The 21,473-nt window shown below is 45.8% G+C and overlaps 1 protein-coding gene and 1 long non-coding RNA gene across 10 annotated transcripts in view; one reads left to right on the forward strand and one right to left on the reverse strand.

Annotated features, from left to right (window-relative positions):
* Lrch1 (leucine rich repeats and calponin homology domain containing 1) overlaps positions 1-21,473 on the reverse strand; it is a 189,799-nt gene that overhangs the window by 167,091 nt on the left and 1,235 nt on the right. The window lies entirely within an intron of this gene.
* On the forward strand, positions 1,752-20,412 carry LOC134482151 (uncharacterized). Its single transcript, XR_010058204.1, has 2 exons — positions 1,752-19,628; positions 19,820-20,412. It is a non-coding gene; the product is annotated as an uncharacterized LOC134482151 (long non-coding RNA).

Here is a 21,473-nt window from a genome sequence, read left to right on the forward strand (position 1 = left end):
GTAGGTAAGGACTTTATATATTTATTTTATGTGGGTGTGTGTGTTTGGTCTGAATGTATATCTGTGTGTCATGCTTGTGTCTGGTGCTCACAGAAGCCAGAATTGGGCACCAGATCTTCTGGAACTGTAGTTACATGTGGTTGTGACCCACAGTGTCCATGCCAAGAACCAAATCTGGGTTTCTAGAAGAGCATCCAGTGTTCTTAACCACTCAGCCACCTCTCCAGGCCTGCTCGGGGCTTTTAATATAATAAATTACCCTAATGGAGGAGCTCTAGGTAGCCCTAGAAGCAAGAATCCACCAATGAAAAGGTACCATGCATGGGCTGGAGAGATGGCTCAGTGGTTAAGAGCACCCGACTGCTCTTCCAGAGGTACTGAGTTCAATTCCCAGCAACCACATGGTGGCTCACAACCATCTGTAAGGAGATCCGATGCCCTCTTCTGGTGTGTCTGAAGACAGCTACAGTGTACTTATATATAATAAATGAATAAATAAATCTTTAAAAAAAAAAAAAAAAGAAAGAAAAGGTACCATGCTATTACCATTTCTTCTGCACCGTGAAGGGCAAGAAAGGGGATAAGGTGTGAGCTCGGCCACCTGGAGAAGGCTAACAGCAAGCTGCAAATCGGAACAGTAAGGCACCTCCTCTCATAAGTTTTGGTATGTCTCCACTATTAAAAAAGAATAAAGTAATTTCCTCTAAAGATAAGTAAGATGGGGAGATGCTTCAGTTAGCAAGGTGCCTGCCCCACCAGCATGAGGACTTTGGGTTCAGATGGCCAGCAGACACTCAATAAAGCTAGACACAGTCACACACTCACATAGCCCTGGAGCAGGCAGATGGCAGGAGTTCACTAGCTCGTCAGTCTGGTCAAGCTGTGAGCTCCAGGTCCAGTGAGAGACCCCTGTATCAAGACGAAGTAGAGAATGATCAATGTGGACATTCAACTCTATCACATACACACATGCACCTGAACACGCATGTTCACACATAAAGCCACGCTCTCAGATAGACAGGTAGACAGTCAGACAGTCAGACAGACAAGAGCCTGTGGCTGCTATGGGCATTCACTTACCTGTCACATATCTTTGTTTCTGAGTGAGTGACTGAGTAAGACAGACAGACAGACAAGAACCTGGGGTTGCTATGGGCGTTCACTTAGCTGTTACACATCTATGCTTCTGAGTGTTCTTTTAAAAATTCAACAGACTACGGACTGTACTATCCCCTACTAGAGAATGCCATCTAAGCTCCTGCGCCCAACACCCAGTACAACGAGCTGGAAAACATCGGCAGAACCTGTCCTGTGCCGGGCCCTGAGAGACCAAAGAATGAAATGAGGTTTCTCCCACACTGGTAAGGCATCCCATGGATCATGGGCTCTGGTTTGACTTGGAAGCCCCTTCTCATCAGCCCTGTGGCCTTGCAATAAATTATTTAATAATTATGTAGCTAGTGAAGTCCTGGCATCTGCCTGTCTTTAGCTCTAGGGTTATGTGAGTGTGTGACCGTGTCCAGCTTTATTGAGTGTCCGCTGGCGATCTGAACTCAGGTCCTCATGCTAGTGTGGCAGGCACCTTGCCAACTGAAGCATCTCCCATCTTACTTATCTTCAGAGGAAATTAAAGAGCGTTTGGAGACTAGGACTCTTCCAGCACCAGAGCAAGGACAAATATGTGAGATGCCAAGCCTAGCCCCTCCCCTGCTTGCCTCAGAAAGTCTCTTCCCTCCCCTCAGGAAGCTGCAAAGAACCGGCAGAGTAGTCAAACTGACTTTGAATCTGTTTTCCCCACTTGGTAGCTATGGGATGCTGGGCCGTGCTCTCTGAATCTCGAGGAATTGCGGAGTTGATGTGCATCTGCCTCATAAGATTGTTCGGAGAACTAAACAGGAAAAAGGACACGAAGAGGAGAGTGTGCTATCTGACTCAAATATACCCTTATCATCATGATAATGATGATGATTAATTGTATTAAGATACAAGAAGTTAAAGGAAACAGGACATGTTGGGATCAGCTGAGTCACCAAATCTACCCACTAAAGCACATAGACAGAGCTGAGGAGGTGAAAGGCAGGGCTTGGGCTGGGAGTTGGGTACCACGAAAGCAGCAGCAGCTAAGATTGTAAGATGATTTACAGGGATGGAAAAGGCTTTGGGGTTTTGTGTTTCTGTTCTCTTTTCCCTGATGAACACAGTAGGGACAGAAAAGGCATGGTCAAATGCACAGTGGAAGCCCTGAGCCGGGAATACATGAAGACATTCACAAGAAAGGCAGCTGGAGCCACCGAGGCCTTTGAGAAAGGCCTCACAGGAGACCCCAGGATAAGCAGGGTGGCGTCAGATTCCAGAGCCCCTAGAGACTGGCTGTCAAGCAGCTGAGCCTGGGTGGGCCAGCAGGAGAGCCGGGAGGAGTCTGACAGGCAGTGTGCAGGATCACAGCTGTGCCTTGGGAACTTGGAAAGGGCCAGACCACATGGTTCCAGGGATACTGGGTCCAACCAACACTCCACTGTCCCTAGAAAAAAGCAGCTCACAATGACAGTGTGTCGTGAGAACGGCGGGTTCAAGTTTCAGAATCGGACAACTGGGGTGCAAACTCTGACTCCCTGCCCCCCCACTTCTGCGTGACCCTGGCAAGTGGCTTTGCATCTGTAAGCTCTGGCTGTGATAACATAAAAGATATCTGTTGTATAGACTGAGGGGGACAGCTACTCCATAGCATGGGGCATTCGCAAAAGGCGGGGCCACGTTCTTCCACCTTGAACTCAGCTAACAGCAACCCAGTGGTCCCAGCACACCTGGCTCAATGCCAGTTTTCATCCACCAGATGCTTTTAAAGTGCCGTTTATGAACAGAACCCAAATACTTCATGAAGACAGTGTTGATGAGCCACTTTAAGAAGGTGAAAACAGAATGGCCACCCTTGCAAAGGTAGGCACCAATTCAATCTGCTGGCCATCTCCAGCTGGAATCAGCAGTGGGCAGAGGGCTGCGAACACACGGTAATGAGCTGCTTCCTAAGCGGGAGAGCACATGCTTAGATGCGGTTTTAGTCTCCTTTCAGAAGGCGTGATCTCCATATAGTAAAACGTGCCCATTTAAAGTATGGAGTGCTGACAAATGTATTCACCTGTGTACTCTCTGTTCTTCTAATCAATTCAAGCATTCTCTTAGAGGACATGGGGGTGCATGCCTGTAATCCTAGCATGTGTCAGGCTGAGGCTGGAGGTTCACAAGTTCAAGGCCAGTGTGGAATACGACTACTTGCTATGATTACCCAGCTCTATGTCCATTTTGTCCCTATGTCTGCCTTGATACCAATATTTAAATCATATCTACATGACTACATTCTCCTTCCAATGTGTCTGATATCTCGTGATTTTTAAATCAGTGCTATATTTTGCTAGCCCAAATTAGTAAGGAATGACAAATATCTTATCAAAAGGATCCCTTGGCCTGGAAGTTGAAAAGAAAACCAGACAGATGTTGCTAATCCTTTCAAAGGACAGCAGTCCAGGCAGCTGGCAAAGACAACCGGGGTGCACTTGTCCACATCGGGACCTGATTTTACAAAACTGGCTGGTGTTGGATCTCAAAGAAACCAGGGCCAGTCTCACTCGTTACCTGTAGCTCCTCCCAGCACCTCTCACCCTGCCCCAACTCTAAACTCTCCAGCCCAGAGACTGGGCTTCTCTTCCTCTCCTCTGATCCCTACGACCTCAGCCATTTTGGCTACCAGTTCTTTGGTCTCTTGGTCTCCTGGCTTGCTCCTGGCTTGCTCTTGGCTCCTGTTTCCTTTCTTCCCCTCTTGCCATTCCAACTCAATGCCTCCAGCTATTCTCTCCTTCATATTCCACAATAAACCTTCCCCCATCACCATCCCTAGGAACAGTTATGTCCTCAATTTTCATTCAGCTAGCATATGTAGAAAAGTCACTTCCTTTTGTCCACGCCAAACTATGCTCAGAAGAGTGTCATGCAGGCAAGATGACTCAGCAGCTAAGGACATTGTTGAGTCTGATATCCATCCCCTCAACCCATTGTCCCAGACCTACAAAGTAGAATGACAGAACTGACTCCTGCAGGTGGTCCTCTGACGTCTACACACGCCACCATGGTGTAGGTAAACTCACACATATACATGTAAATAAATGAATGAAAAAACTTTAGAAGATGGTGTCTCCCATCTATCATGTCCTATGTGCATGAATAATTACAAAATTTAGATGTATTAAGGAGGGTTTTAATGGTAACTGGGCTGGAGCAAACGGGATATTGCCAACCATCAAGTCAACCTGAACTCACGAGCATCCCCTGAGGTCCCTCTGATGATGTGGCCAGATGTTCTCTCAGAAAGTGAAAGACTGAGCAAAAGTGGAAGTCTTTCATGAAGAGGTGCTGGAGCCTGTCCAAGTCTGTCTATCATGGAGCGGTGAAGGACTGCAAACAGGGCTGGGGAGATGGCTCTGTCAGTAAAATGCTTGTCCTAACTTCAATCCCCAGTACCCACATAAAAAATGCAACACATGGGGCTGGAGAGATGGCTCAGTGGTTAGGAGCACTAACTGTTCTTCCAGAGGTCCTGAGTTCAAATCCCAGCAACCACATGGTGGCTCACAACCATCTATAATGAGATCTGATGCCCTCTTCTGGTGTGTCTGAAGACAGCTACAGTGTACTCAAATACATTAAATAAATAAATCTTTAAAAAAAAAATGCAACACATGCTGACATGTGTTCATAATCCTGGCACTGGGGAGATGAAGATGGGTAGGTGCTAGGGCTCACTGTCCAGCCAGAGGAGTCTAATCAGCAAGCTTCAAGCCAACCCTGTCTCAAAATTAACAGAGTAGACAGAGGCTGGTAATGCCCGAGGTTGTCCTCTGGCTTCCACACAGATGTACATACACAAAAACACTTGCAGGAGCACACATGCATGCACACATGTACACACGCGCACACACACACACTAGGCTGGATTACACTGTCCTTGTCACTAGCCCTCCTCAGGGACAGGCTGTAAGGGCTCCTACAAGCACTCGGAACTCCCACTGTGTGAGGGAAGCTATCCAGTCTTCATTAACATACCAGTTCAAGAAAGCAGTCAGTCAGTCTTCACAGCTGCCAACTGAGTTTCATAAAACAGATATTTCAACACACTCTCTCTCATAAATGTGTAGCATAACACTGTGACAGGGCAAGGCAGTGTTGGGGTTCCTCCATCTTGTATTCTTGCTGAAGCCATTTCAGATTTAACTAGAATTTGATCTCCCTGATGGAAAATCCCACAGAAAATTACTCAGCTCCAATCTAGGACCTGAAGTCAAGACGCCACAGTTAACTTATCGTAGCTTCTGTTAAACTGCTTGTTTCTGAGAAGTCCCCTGCAGCTGCTGAATGAGAAAACAGAAGGTGGGTTTTTGCCTTTAAAAGCCCCTTGGTCTAAATGCTTGGGGGTTACACTTAGGTCAGGGCACCTGAGTGCAAGCAATCCCAGCATCTGGAATAAAGACTTTCAGTTGGCTGTCAACTGTGTCTGAGTGGCCATCTCTAATGGACTCCTGGTAGCAATACCTGTGAAAGCATGCCACGGTTACCAGAAGGCATTGTCTGAACCGCAGCTGAAACGGAAATTTGGATATATCTAGGCTTTCTAAACACACACACACTCCGACTTTAAACTGCATGTTGAGATTACCATCCACTCCTCTGAGGGAGCTATGCAAAAAGAGAACAATGTCTTCATTGCAAAGCAACAAAATGTCAGGGTTTTTGCAGCGCTGGGAACCAAACCTCACAGGCTCATGCATGCTCTCGCTCTACCACGGAGCTCACGGTACCCTCTGGCTCACAAAGTTGTCTTTTGTCTTGGGGCAGTCCTATGGACTGAGTCACATGTACTAGGAGATACCACTGAGCTACATCGTCAACCCTTTTCACTACTTCCTATTTTGAGACAGGGTCTTCCTAACTAGACCAAGTTGGCTCTGAACTGGGTCTATGGCAAAGGCTAGCCACGAATTAGCAATCCCCGTGTCTCGACCTCCCTATAATGGCTGAGACTGAAGATCTACTTTACCAGGCCTGGCTCCACACTCAAAGAGATTTTAAACGCAACCAAGCAATGCACTAAATAAGACACCCATTTTAATAAATCAAATCAACAATTCTTGTTATCTGAAAGCTTTTTTCCAGGTTGTGATGGCACGTGCCTTTAATTCTAACAGAAGCAGGTGGATCTCTGTCTCAGAAAGAAAGGGAGGAAGGGAGGGAGGGAGGGAAAGAGGAAGGCAGGCAGGCAACTTTCAGAAAATAGGCACTTGTCTCTTGCAATGTTCTGGGTCCTCAACTTCTTGGTCTCTGACCAAAATGATACTTACTCATTCCTCATTAGAGATGAAAGTCTAGTCCGATGTCAATGAAAGGATCAAAGAAGTTACAGATTATATAGTGTGATAGGAAACATTTATGTCCAAGCAAATAATAAATGTACATCTACATTGTTATTCTTTCCTTCTTTATTAAATGGCTGTTTCAAGTCATTACAGTTGGAAGTTTTTAATACGTCTTTATTTTTAAACTTCCTTTAGAACTTTTACTTCTTTAGAACGCATTTCTTACAAAAAGAGTTGACAGCACACAGGGAAGGCTCTGGCTGAATTCTTCACAGCTTGTACTCTACACACTGCTTCAGATTGGTGTGGGAAGTCGTGTGGGTTAAGAACCGTAGTCTGGGATGGACCCCAGCATCTCTCCTCCCCAAAGGCTCGTCTGTCACAGTACCTAGGTGAGAGTCTCCTCCCTCCCATCTTTTCCTCCAGTGATGCTGAGGCACAGGATGCTCTGCAGCTTCTTCAAGAGCTGAGCTCCAAGTAGTCACCACCTTTTCTTGTTCAAAGTATACTTGGACCACCTGAGTTCCCTTCACAGAAAGATGTTGGGTGACCTGGGAGCCAAGTGGGAACCACGCTAAAAAGCCTGGAAGCACAGTGACACTGCTTAATACAAAATGTCCCCTTGCCTTAACAAAATCTTGGTGGGGGGGGGGGAGGGTTTATGAGACATCTAGGGGGTAATTAAATGGCAACAAAGGCAAAACAGAAGAGACAGGTTTGAGGTCAGCCAAGTGCTCCCACACTCTACTATTCTTGCCCCAACTTCAATTCCCCAGGCTGAAGAGCTGAACCTGAACACAGCATCCTGCTCCTTGATGCTCGGTATGGCTCAAGAATGCAGCCCCAACATGCGCAGAACAACGAGCAAAGGCTCGCTCTTACCACCTCTACTACCCAAACTCATTCCCCTCAGGATACCTTTGTCAGATCACACCAAAGATCCCCCGCCAAGCTGAGGACTGGACGGGAGACCCACAAAAGTCCATAAAACATGGTTCTGACTGTCCCAGACCAGCAGGGTAAACCAAGAAAGACATCTCGCCCAGATGTGGACTAATGGCCCCTACTTCCACCTTCCCAAATCTGTCAGAACAGAAACACCACTCCACATACTGTCAGCTCACACACCCAATATTAAGAGTACTTTGTTAATGTCACAATATTTCTCAGAAGCAAATCTTTCTGTGTCTCGTAAGAGTGGGTATCTTCTCTGCAGATACCTCATAATGGCCAATTGTGTGCCTACTGTGGATCTACACGACAGACGCAAACAACCACTGACTCTTCACAAGAACCCAGAGATGGATCACCGTGCTCCTTTTACACTGAGGAAACCGAGGCACAGGGAATGAAGTGCTATGTCCTTTGGAGATGAAGTCTTAGCGGCTTGAGCTCTCTGGAACTGTGCCAAGGACAGGCTGGCACTTTCTAACCTGAATGGTGAAAAACGAGTCACTTGTGCTTCTAGGGGACACCGCATGGCCTACCTGCTGAGTGTGTGTGTACCCTTGTGAATCTACAGAGGACCCAAGCAGGAAAGGGCTTTTTGGTTTTGTTTTGTTTTTTTTTTCTTTTGTATTCTTTCTTGTTTATTTTTTGTTTTATTTTGGTTTGGTTTGGTTTGGTTTGGTGTTTGTTTTTCAAGACAGGATTTTCTGTGTAGCATGGCTGTCCTGGAACTCTCTTTGTAGACCAAGCTGATCTTGAACTCAGAGATCGGCCTGGCTCTGCCTTCTGAGGGCTGGAATTAAAAGTGTACCAACATACCCGGGCCAGCGTTTTTGTTTTTAACAAATTTACAAATCTCTCCATTAAAGACACTGAATAACTTCCCTCCAGCTCTAACATTTTTAATTTGTAAGATATCAAATATGAGAACGAAGGAAGCAAGCACAGTAGCTCATGACTGCAGTCCTCACACCTAGAGTACAGTGAGTTCAAAGACACTCTGTGCAGATTAGTGAGATCCGCATTACGATGAATGAGTGAATGAATGAATGAATGAATGAATGAATGAGTAGGGAAATATATACATCCAGCACTCCTGCCTGGCAGCCTCTCTCTGAGTGTCAGAGACAACTCCAGGCACCCCTGACTGTGGTGGGCTCAGCTGCCCACACCAGTGTGGAAAGATACCCAGCGTAGGCCCACTGACCAAGGAGCCTGGATGGAGTGGAGACGGAGACTCTCTAGCACGTGCTGGGTATGGCTAGAGGAAAAGAATGACCTTCCAGACGCACAAACCTGCTTTCCGGGTTGATAGCCACGTCACAGAACTCCGGGTATCCCTTCCAACTGTGGCTGTCTCAGGAGAAATAACGAGTTAGTAAGATAAACGTCCCCCAAGCCTGGGGAGCAGAGTTCAATCCTCAGAACCACATGAAAGGCCAGGTGCCAGTCTGTAACCCCAGTGTTGGGGAAGGTCGGGGACAGGGGGAAAGTTGGGGTTTGCTGGCAACCTAGTCTAGCCTAAATCAGTGACCCCCAGAACAAAAAGAGACCAGGAAGATGGTGAACAGGTCCTTGAGGAAGCACACTCAAGGCTGACATCTGTCCTGCACACCGGCTTGCACACACGTACACACACATGAACAGGCATGTGCACGCACACATCCATACAGCCATATACACAAGAAATGAGGAGAAGAAAGAATTAACCATGAACATGAAGACCGGCATCTGCTGGGATTTAATGGGTCTTCCTGGGTTGGCAAGGGAACTAAAATCAATTGTTTTCACTGGAAGAGCAAATCCCAAATTACCAAGGTACCAAAAAGAAAAAAAAAAAAAAAAGCTTTGAAGCCTACAGTCTGAAAACCAGGGCTGCCCAACAAGGCTGTTAAGTGCTTGGAATCCAGTCCCCCAAACCACAGGCAGTAAAATCCTGAACTAACACGCTTAATCCAGAACTACTGCTGGTCTATGTCATTCGCTCCAGCTTTGGACCAGATGTCATTAAAGGTTTCTGGGCATTTTCTGATGGTGCTGGAGGCTGCCACAAGGTTGGTCTAGCACAGCATGATCTGAGACCTTCACAGAGTGACCGAAACCTCCTCTCCACCTAGGGTGGCCTCCTGACTCTGCAGTGACTGTTCTTCAACACAGGACAACGAGAGGGTACCCAGACTCAGGCACCCGCCATTCTTGTCATGTGACTGTGGCCGACATATTCCAACATACGTCTCACTGTCCTCAACATTAATAACAAAGGAACATGAAAGAACAAGTTCTAGGTTTCCCCACTCCCTCGTTTCCGAAGACAACAGGAAGGTGTGGCCCAGGCTGACTAAGCCCCGCCTGTGCTTCAAGCACAACACCTGGCAAGCATTAAACAAAGAACACATGTAGAAGCAGTATCTGGCACCACCAGGCTGGAGAACTGCCACCATCGCCACAACTCTACTAGGTATCATGAGGCCCATTTCCCAGGGAAAGAAAGAGGTGGTCAGGATTCGTCTGGCCAAGGAGACGAGGTTTTAAGTTTTTAGTTTTAGACTGGACTCAAGTCTTAGAAACTGAAGAGAGTCCGTTTTAACCACTGAACTCTCCTGATGACAGCCCCTCTAGCTAAGGGCTTAAAGTCTTTAATCAGCACTGTTAATGAGAACACTTAAACGTGTAACGTACTTTCAGACACATTACTTCTGCAATCTTCACCAGTCTATGAAGTAGATAAAACTACATCTCTATTTTTACATAAATATAAAATAAGATATTTTTAAAATTAATATAAAAACCCACTTCTCCATATATATAATAGGTACCCAAAAATGTTGATTAGGGCTGGGGGGGAAGGGTTCAACTGATAAACTACCTACTGGGCAAGCATAAGGACCTGAGTTTTAGTCCTGAGCACCCAACTAAGAGCAGAGGAACACAGCTTGCTGCTGCACTGCTCCCACCGGGGAAGGCAGACCACTGAAGCTCGCTGCAACCTAACCACGGCTACACACTCAGTGAGGGTGAAAAATAAGCTAGGCTGTGATGCTTTTTATTTGCACGTTCTTTATATAATAAAGTTTTAGGGCTGGAGGGAGATGGCCCAGCAGTGAAGAACACTTTGTTTTCACAGTAGACCGGAGTTTGACTCCCAGTACCCACAAAGCAGCTCACAAACATCTGTAATTCCAATCCCAGTGAATCTAAATCTGATGCCCTCTTTTAAACAGGCCCTCATATGTAGCCCAGACACCCATGAGGACAAAACACTTATAAAAACAAGAAATTTTTAAATTAAAAAAATAAGATTTTAATGAATTTTTTAAAAAAGTCAGATTGAAGATACCCTGTGGCATGTATGCACACACACACACACACACACACACACACACCACAAACTGACTAGTTTCTCTTTGCTCATTCCTTCTATTAGTCTATATTCACTATACAAAACAATGAGCACCTTCGCATTATCACACATGTACACCACGTGCTTTTTCTTACTCAAGCCTCCATTAGCCCCTGCTGCTGGTCCTCGGCCCTCACTATGTGACCCCCTCCCCCCACCTCTATTTTCAAGTCCTCTTTTTAAAAGTCTAGATTCTGGGTATGAGAGGAAAATAAGCAATATCATCTTTTGAGCCTGATTCATTTTGCTTACCATGATCTCAGTTCCATCCATTTTCCTGCAGATGACATCTTGTTCCTTCTGGTGGCTGAGAATGCCACCATTATGTGTATCCGTCACGTTTTATTGACAGACATCTAAGCTGATGCATACCTTGGCTATCACAAACAGCACCGCAGTAAACACGGGCGTGCAGGTGTCTCTGCTGTACATGGATGTGAACTCCCTGAAGTACAAATCAAGAGTGGTACAGCCATACCCATGCTAGTCCCATTTCATGGGTTTATTTAGGGATTGTCTTAATATTATCTTTATATACTTCATGTGAATATGGCTATGCCTGCATGTGCATACATGTACCCACGTGCATGCAGAAGCCTGCAGAGGTCAGAAAAGGAGTTGGATACCCTGGAACTGAAATTACAGACGTTAGTGAACCACTAACCCAGTGAACCCAGGGAATGCTGGGACCAGGTCCTCTGCAAGAGCAGTAAGTGCTCTTAACCACTGAGCCATCCCCAACCCCCAGCCTCCTTGTTTCTTGAGGACCCTCCACAAAAATTTCCATAATGGCTACACTAATTTACATTCCCACCAACACTGTATGAATAACAGTTCCCTTTTCCCCAAAGCTAGATAAGCATTTGCTGTCTGATTTCTTGTTAGCTAAAGGGTCTCATTATACATAGCTTGGGCTGGCCTGAAACGTGCAATGTCGCCCAAGCTAGGCTCCAACTCCTGCCGCAGTCTCCTGAGTGCTGAACTTAAAGCCATGGATCACCACACCGTATCTCATTTACCAGTTTTTTATCTGCTATTTGGTTTGGTGGGATTTTTGTCCACCTCCTCCAGAATTCCTTATGTCATATAAAGCTGGCTGAGAAAAAGACAGCAGATTAACTAACAATGCACAGGTATGGGACAACCTCATGGTAGATCCAAGACAACAGGTGAAAGGTCAGAGTCTCCAGGCAAAAAAGAGAAGTCAGATAATCAAGCTTATCGAACTAATCTGGTGCTAGACCTGTAAGGCACGCACAAACGAGTACACACACACACACACACACACACACACACACACACACACACACACATTCATCAGGAAAGTCCCTGTCTAGCCACTCTCACGAGCCCGTCAAGGAGGAAGAAACTTAAACCTGGAGAGAGCGGAGCACTTCCCCTTTTGTCTACGATGGAAACAGTCCTAGGTCCCTGGTGGGTCGTTGAGACCATAACTAGTACTCAACTCTGTATACAGAATGCTTCTTCCTGTCTATGCTTGCCTATGCTAAGGCGTAACTTCCAAATGAAGCATAGTGGGACCTAAAACCCAGTAACTATTAGGAGTTAGGGAGATGACTCCATAGTTAAAGAGAATTTGCTACTGTTTAGTTCCCAGCCCCCACCTCGGGGGAATAATCTCTTGTAACAATGTCACCTCTGGCCTACTTCAGTGCTTGCACTCACATGCACTTACCCATACACAGACCCACACAAATACCCGTCATTAAAAATATGAATAATTATAAAAATGATAAAAATACTGTTATAAATGTGGTCTTTTGTGGGATGTACATGCACATCTGTGTGCTTACATATTTGGGGTCAGAGGACAATCTGAGGTACTGTTCTGTGCCACCCCCAAACACACACTTTCTTTACAAGATCTCTGTGGCCTGAACTCATCAAATAGGCAAGTCCAGCTGGTGAGAGATACCTCATGGATCCAATTGTCTCTGCTTCTCCAGAGCTGGGATTAAGAACACCGTTCTACCCAGTTTTTTCAAACAGTAATATCTAGAAATGAAGACAACAGAACCATCTTCCCAGCCTCATCTCTTCAGGCAATGCTTGTCTCCAACACACGCACACACGCATGTGCACACAGACGTAATATCCTACTGCACTGTACTCACCCTTCTCATGTTGATAGAAGACACAATGCCCAGATGATAGGACAAAGAGAGACGGGCCATAAAGAGCTGCTGGTGGTGAGTCACACTATGACATACCCCCACACTGATGCCACACTGTATCAGTTCACCAGATTACCAGGAAGACGACTAAGTGGTTGGCAGGTTTAGAACATAAATACATTAGGCAGAGGGATGACACAGGATGGAGGGGAATGCGAGTTTGAATTAACCATGCCACTCAGAACAGCACACAACTTAAAACTTATGACTTGTTTATTTCTGGAATTTTCCATTTAACATTTTTGGACAGCAGCTGACCACAGGTTAACAAAAACCACGGAAGCAGAGTCACTGTGAGGGAAGGCTAATATACACAAAGGGAAAAAAATAATGAAATACAAAAATGCATGAGGAAATGATGCTAACACACCTCGGATCGACACATGATTCGATGCTGCGATGCTAAAGAGGCTGGCAGGGAGGCAGCTTGCTTGGGGCAGGCCAGTGGCTGCATGGAATATGAATTGGACATGCAGAATTCCGTAGGCCAATGAAGAGTGGGAACATGTGAGCAAAGATGTGGAAAAGCAAAATGAAAACAGTGTAGAGGAGGCAAGGCAGGCCGTCCATTGATAAGACATTCAGTCACTGTGGTCTGCAGAGATCAAGTGTGTTAAGTCTATGCTAAACTTCTGTACCAGGTCAGGAATACTGACACACACCACACCACATAAAGACCGAAATACAGGAGAGTATCGGTGATGCCCATGACCCATGTACAGCGCCCATGGGGTCTGCTGTCAAAAGCATGGCCATGAGGAAAGTTGGAGAATAGAAAAGGAGGCTCAGGAGAGCATGCTGAGACCACTTCAGCGCTCTGCCGACAGGCTCACACCCCGTTCATCTCATGCTCTCTTTAAGGCCCAGAGAGCAGAGGGAGCAAGGGAAACCTGGGAGGAATGGCAGCCTCAAGATCCTAGGACCCATTACCTACTTCCAACTACCTAAGTGCAGTGTGTTGGTCTCAAGTCCTTCACGCTCACTTGTCTATGCCAAAATCATATTGATACAAAGCAATTAATTTCTGATTAAGGAAGAAAAATCCTGACATTGGGAAAAAGCCAGGGAATCGCAATTGAAAGGCCAGTTTGGACTACAAAACAAGTTCAAGGCTATAGAGAGATTGAGGCTCGCCCAAGCTACATAAGGAGACCCTGTCTCGAGAAAAAAAAACGAAGGAAGGGAGGGAGGGAGGGAGGGAGGGAGGATGAAGGAAGGAAAAAATTTCTGCTATGAAAATCAACATTGTTAGGGGCTGGGGATTTAGCTCAGTGGTAGAGTGCTTACCTAGGAAGCGCAAGGCCCTGGGTTCGGTCCCCAGCTCCGGAAAAAAAAAAAAAAAGAAAGAAAAATCAACATTGTTGTTCTGATTGTTTTGCTTTGTTTTGTTTTTTGTCTTTTCCTGCACCCAGGTTTATACCTTCCTTATTTAGCCAGCAGAGGAGCCTACAGCTGAAGCAAACTTAATACACAGAACTCTGATCAAAAATACATCTTCCAGTTCAGTAGCTAAGGACACTCGCTCTTGCAGAGGACCCAGATCCACATCTGAGAATCCCCGTGACACCTCACAGCCATCTCTAACTACAGTTCTAGGGCATCCAAGCCCTTCTTTCTGACAGGCACACACATGGTACACATGCTTATATTCAGGCAAAAAAACTAATATGCATAAAAATATTCTATAAATTAAAGCACACTTCCCTTCAGATCCTGGAGCATGCAAAAGCAGTCCAGTTCTCACAAGTGCCGGCTTTCTTCTGTTCATGTAGGAAAGCGCACTTTCTGGTCAGTTGCTGTGTGATTTCCAAATGCATTGTTCCTTAGGACAGTGTACAGAAAAAGGCCCCTAGAATCTCAAATTAAGAGGAAGAACAACGCCAGTATGCTTCATGCTTCAGTCCACTCTGATAGATGGAGCTTTTCTAAAGCAAGTCTCATTGGAATTCTTTTCTTGTAGTGTTTTGGTTTGTTTGTTTTTATTTTGTTAAACAATTCTCATTGGTCATAATAATAATAATTTTTTTTAATCACAGCAAAGTTCTGTCACTAAAAGAAACTTTGCTGCTGGTCCAGTCAGTAAAATGGCTGTCATGCATGAGACCTGAGCTCAATCCCCAATTCCTACTTAAAAGCCTGGAGCAGTAAGATAGGGGTGAGAGTTGCAAACGGGCAAATCCCTCCACTCGCTGGTCAGTGAGCTCAGTGAGAGACCCTGTCTCAAAAGGTGAAGAGCTACAGAAGAAAACTCAGCAGCAGCATCCTCTGGTCTCTACATGTAGATGCACTCAATTATGAATGCATGCACTCAGGTGCACACACACACACATACGCAGTTCTCATGCAACACAACAGTAGCCACTGACAGAAGCTAGGCTTCCCATGAGCTGTGCTATCTCGCTAAATACTCAAGCTATGGAAATATAGTTAGGTTGTACAACTTACAGGCTTAAATGTTTCTTGTCCTTGTGTTCTGCAGACAAGGCCTCATTCTGGAACCCAGGTTGGCCCTGATCCCCTGATAACAGGTGCGTAAGACCAGTTGGCTATAAAACTTTTGTATCTATAATAACTTTTATGACTTCACCACTGCATTTTAACACCAACCCACTGTAATCCCAACTGACATGATCGGAGAGGGTTCATGAATTGCAAACTACCTAACCAAGGCCAATCTCTCTCTCAAACTAAATACATTTTTCCAAAGGGCTAAGTCAAAAGTGTAAACAACACAGTGTTGTATCTTGACTGGTAGACTCTGTCTTAGTTAGGGTTTCATTGCTGTGAAGAGACACCATGACCACGCTAACTCTTATAAAGGCAAACATTTAATTGGGGCTGGCCTAGGGTTCAGAGGTTCAGTCCGTTATCATCACGTCAGGAAGCATGGCAGCATCCAGGCAGACATGGTGCTGGAAAAAGAGCTGAGAGATCTACATCTTGATTCACAGGTAGTGGAAGGGGACTGTGTTTCCATACTGGGCAGAGCTTGAGGAATAAATTGAATCCTCAAAGCCCCACCTCCACAGTGACACACTTCCTTTAACAGACCACACCTCCACAGTGACGCACTTCCTTTAACAGACCACACCTCCGCAGTGACGCACTTCCTTTAACAGACCACACCTCCTTCAATAAGGCCACAACTCCTAACAGTACCATCCCTGTGGCCAAGCTTCAAACACGTGAATCTATGGGGACCATTCCTTTTTAAACCACGACGTATTCATAACCACTTCTACCATGTACTTCACAGAATCTTGACAGAGGCACATTAGAGGGGCTGGGAGGGTGACAACAGAGAGAGGAACGGGAAGTAAACACTGTTCAGCCTATTCAAGGATTTTATATAAGACTCTTGCTAGAGCTGGAAAATAGGACAGCAGGATTCAAAAGCATCCTTGAAAGGGGGGAAACTTGGGTTTAATAAATTTAATAAATTGAGGTTTAATAAAGTCATGATGAAGATGAATCCAGCGGCAGAGAAGCCTCAGCAAGGAAAAGACACGAAGCCTGCGAGGTGCCTATCCAGCCTTTAAATCCTGAGAGCACGATGGGGTAGAAAAGTTCGCCTTGCTTCGGCAACTCAGGAAAATTTTTAGTTAACACTTGAAATAAAAACTGTCTAATGGTTGGATAGGAGGCAGATTTTGGCCTAACAAGAACTAGCCAAAATTAAATACAGTTTTACTAGGACTCACAAAATCCCTAACAGATTCCTTCAAAGACAATGATGAACAGCTTTGGGCTGCTCTTCGATGAGGAACTGGCTTCCTGGTCCATCCTCATATGTGACTGTTTTAGAAGCATTGCCTATGCATGGTTTTCAATAGAGCAGTAGAACACACAAGCTGATGTGCACCTTTGGCAGGAGCACAGCTGGATGTGATTCAGATTCCCCCAGCCCCGCCCCCGTGTGTACTGAACCATAGTACTTTAACAGCTTTAAGAGCTGAAGCCCTCTGTGCCTTGACAAGGAAGAAATTAATCAGCAGCAGAAGAAAATATGAATAAGAAGGGAGACAGTGGCCTGAGTGGATGAGTAGCTCCACGACGCACAGTGACCAAGCATGTTAGAATGACTACCTGAGCACAGCAGTGTATTTAACAGAGCAGGGGGAACTTAACGGTGGCTACAGCGCCAACTGGTCAACCTTACTTAAATTCAGGTTTAAAAAGTCATGGACTAGAAAAGAGAGAAAGCATTTCACTGGGAAGAAAGGGTTCAGGCAAAGAGGCAGAGCAAAGGAGAAAGTGAGGTGAACATGATCTAAATACATTATATTCGTGTGTAAAATTCTCTAAAAACCAGTAAAAATAAGTAATTTTTAAGTGACCCAACAAATTAATTCAATAGCATAAAAACAATTTATAACTAGGCATTTCCATGAATGAACACAAGGTTTTTTTTGTTTAGTTGGTTAGTTGGGTTTTTGGTGGGGTTTTTTTTGTTGTTTTTTTTTTGTTTGTTTGTTTGTTTGTTTGTTTTTTGAGATAGGATTTTTCTCTGTAGCCCTGGCTTTCCTGGAACGCTCACTTATAGACAAGGCTGGCCTTGAACTCACAACAGAGGCAGAACCTCTGCCTCCCTGGTGCCGGAATTAAAGGCATCACCACTGACCAGCGTTGTGAAAGAAAAGAATACAAGTTTTAAGAAAACACCTATGACAGGGCCTGGTAGCATATGCGTTTGATCCCAGAACTCAGAAAGGAGGCAGAGGTGGGCAGAACTGAGTTCAAGTCCAGCCTGGTCTACAGAATGAGTTCCACGATGCCAGGACTACACAGAGGAAACCCTCAGGAGTGGTGGGGGTGAGGAGTGGATTCAAATACTTCACTATAATTCAACTGAAAAATGCTTCATTACGAAGTTCTGTGTGGATTCCGATGGCTAAAATACGCTCATATCCAAGGACTCGCAGCTATGTGGGGGGGATGGGTAGAGGAAGTCAGCCTGCTGCAGATAAGCCTGCCCCCCGGGTCTTGAATCATCCGCAGACACTGAAGAGAGGTAAGGTCAGGCAGGCAGAATGACAGTCCCACCCACTGACAAATCCCAGAGGCCTCAAACAATGATCATAAAAGCTCTGGGCTCTGTCACCCAGTAAAACTGGAGTGAGGTGAGAGGGGCTCTGTCACCTGCTGAAAGGTAGGAATCTGGCAAAAGGATGTGAGCAGGGGATGGGCCTAAATAAACCTCTCCTTTAATGACAGGTTCTCCCCTCCGCATCCTGGATTCATCTTTCCAACCAGAAAATGCTTCGTGGTCAATTCTACCCACATCAACCCTGCAAGCCCTGACAGGCATCCTCCTTCTGCTGCAGGATGCCTCTGAAGGCTCCCGACAGTGCCTGGTGCTGCCTGGACACTCACTTGTCTGGTCTCATGGGGCTCCGGTGGCTTCCTGAGCCCTCTACTTTGCTTTTCATGTCTTAAGCTCTGCAGTTTTACTTCCTGGAGTGAGCAGCGGGTGGGGACAGCACATCAGTAGAGCACTTGCTTAGCATGTTCAAGCCCTGGGCCTCTCCACCAAGTTTCACACAAGCTCACAGTCCTCTACCACTTTGTGATTAGCCCAAACCCTCTTTTCACTTTCAGTTTTGAGACAAGCTCATGCTGAGATGCCAGACTGGCCTTGAACTCAAGGAGGCCTTGAAAGTGTGGCCGCCACTCTCTGTCCCAAGTAGCTGGGATCACAGGCTGGCTCCATATGGTCCAGCCTCAATGAGTTCTTGTGCCAAATGGTTAGACCAGCCTCCCACTCCCCATTTAGTCTTGGTAAAACACTGATAATGGCAGGCTCCACCACTCAATCACAAGACCGACCTTTTTTAATTCAGGCATGATCTCCTGTAGCTCTGGCCAACTTCAAACTCACCACGTATATAGACTGATGATCCTAAACTCCTAACCTTCCTGTGCCCCTCAAGTGCTGGGATTACAGGCCCGTGCCAACAGGCCTGGCTAAACAGTATTAATTTCCAAAGTCCCGTGTACAGATTTCATTTATTTTCTAGAGCCTCATGCAGGTAGCTGCTCTCAGACGTCTTTTCTTTGGAATCCTCTTTATCCAGCCATACAAACACCCCTTGAACTCCTCCTTCTGAGCTGATGCTATGTGATAAATCGATGCTAGAGGGGATGGGGTGCTCCGCTGACACAACTTCATACATTTCTTCTCATCAGACCCAGTGTCGTGCTTCCGCGTTTAGACTTAGGATGGGCATTGTGTGCTCTTGTTATGAGCAACCTCAAGTCCATGAGAATCAGCCCCTGTGTTTGGAAAACAAACATACTGCATGTAGCCAAAAAAACCCTCTTACTCATCTTACAAGATAAACGGTTTCGTTTTATTTTGTTTTGTTTTGTTTAATTGCGTTTTGCTTTGTTTATCTCCCATCCCTTCCTCAAACCAGAGTGGAAATTTCATGGGAAAGGTGAAGGGATGAAGGTCTATGGAATGAACCTTCCAGAAGCCTCCCAAGTTCTACCCCTCTCCACGGTTACCCTCAGCCCAACAGGAGACAGTCAGAACACAAACACTAGAGAGAAGCCTTCACGATTCAGGTCGCTGGTCCAAGTCTCAGTAAGGGTATGATTCTGAGCACATACCCTGGCTTCCCTCTACCTGGAAATGACATTCTGACTGTGCTCCTGATACAGAGTACTTTCATAGTTAGCCAAGTAGGTGCCATGTCCACATCAGTTCTAATCCAGTCTAGGATGTAAAACCTGTGCCTGTCCCCGGCTACTTCCCACTAAGCCTACTTACAGATGCCTTGCACAAGACATCCTGTTTTGATTGAAATTCGGGGAAATGACAGCCTAAAAGTGAAATTAAGAAGGTCTTTGTTTTGGTTTTGGTTTCTGTACAGGTGAAGTGTTCGCATTCAGGTGACCATCCTCTACTGAGCAGTTCAGGGCCTCTCATCTCTGACCTTACATCTCTGTTCAGTTGGGCTGTGTGGCCCAAGAGTGTGGTGCTGTCTGTAGAGGTGGCTGCTGGAAAAACTAAATTTTACAAGACACAACAACACATAATTTAACTGAGAGAGAAGGCTCTCCCACTACCCAGGAAATTTTATGAAAAGGTCTTAAGGATCTTCCTATCCATCCTTAGATGCCTGAGCCCGGGAGGAACCACCATCTGCATGGGATTTCTATTACCGAAGGCTCATCAACTCCCTCAACTCCTTCTGTGCAGGAAATGTCAACACCACCCACTGTCTCTATTTTGCTTTGTTGCTTTCACACGTAAAGAACAGGCTCAATTTAATATACTCTTTGGGGGACGTGGGGGTGTGCAGGCATGAGGAATGAGTCAGGGCCACCTCAACCTGTAACCCAGTCTGGCCTCCAACTGCTAGGCTCACAGGCAAAGCCCCCATGTCCAGCCAAAGCCTGCCTGGAGAGAGGAGTACTCACATGTGTGACTCAGGTCAATTTTACATAAAACAATTGACTCTGGCTACCGTTTTTTGTTTTTTGTTTTCCTCTCTCTCTCTTTATGGTATTGCCTTAAGTGCCCACAAACGTAACTGACATTCTTTTGCCTCTGCTGCCCCCAAATAACACTGTTTTAGGGTGAAGAATTAGCACGAGGCCTCCTACTGTTGACTATTAAGGATCTTAGGAGCATTAAATATATGTAACACTCCTAACGCCTGCAGAGAGAACAGATAGGACCCCTTTGTAAGCAGTGACCACTCACGGAGGTGGGAACTGACAGATGGACGCCTCCCCTCCACTACTTTCAAAGCAATGGTAATTCTCAAAGAAATGCCAGCACGTCACGCATGCCAACTTTACCCAACCTGAAGGGTTGGAATAACGCTAAGCCTGCTACTGAACTGCACGAACGTGTTAGCATTGGTCATTCTGGCTTCCTGCAGTACACAGCCATTCTAACTGTGGCAGGAGTTAAGGAAAATGTAGAGTGCTTTTTAAGATTATTGATTTAGGCGACTCTTAGAATAACTTCTACTTGAGAAGCTGTAACTACGAGGCCCTATCAAGAGCCTCTCCAGCTGTTGAAAACTTTGTTCTGGAATTTCCCCTCTGCTTACCCATTCCTGACAATCCTTAAACCCAAATCACCGTTTAATGACCCCAGAGGAGTGCTTCTGTCCTCCAATGAATTCGGAACTCCATCTAAATTTTCAATTGGCCTCCTGATAAATGTTTATGGAATTTAACTAGAAACCTGGCCTCCAAAAGCCACAACCGGCTCCCCCCTGCCCCGCCCCCTAATCTTCCTTTATAAGAAGCTGAAGGACCCTGATCTGAAAGTCAAGCAATTCAGAACCCTAAGAGACCTGATGCACGTCGGAAGAGGCAACGACAGCAGTGGCTCAAAAAAACGGGGCACCCACTGCCCCGGGAAATGCAAGGTGTTCGCCGGGGTACAAACGGTCCCGCAAAGAGCGGAACCGGATGGTCGGAAACTAAGTCAGATCTGCACGGATTCCCAAGGCCCCAACCCTCTTCCACCACCCTCCTTCCTGTTTATGGATTCACTCCCACAACTCT

Source organism: Rattus norvegicus, chromosome 15 (genome assembly GCF_036323735.1).
Source record: "Rattus norvegicus strain BN/NHsdMcwi chromosome 15, GRCr8, whole genome shotgun sequence".
NCBI lineage: Eukaryota > Metazoa > Chordata > Mammalia > Rodentia > Muridae > Rattus > Rattus norvegicus.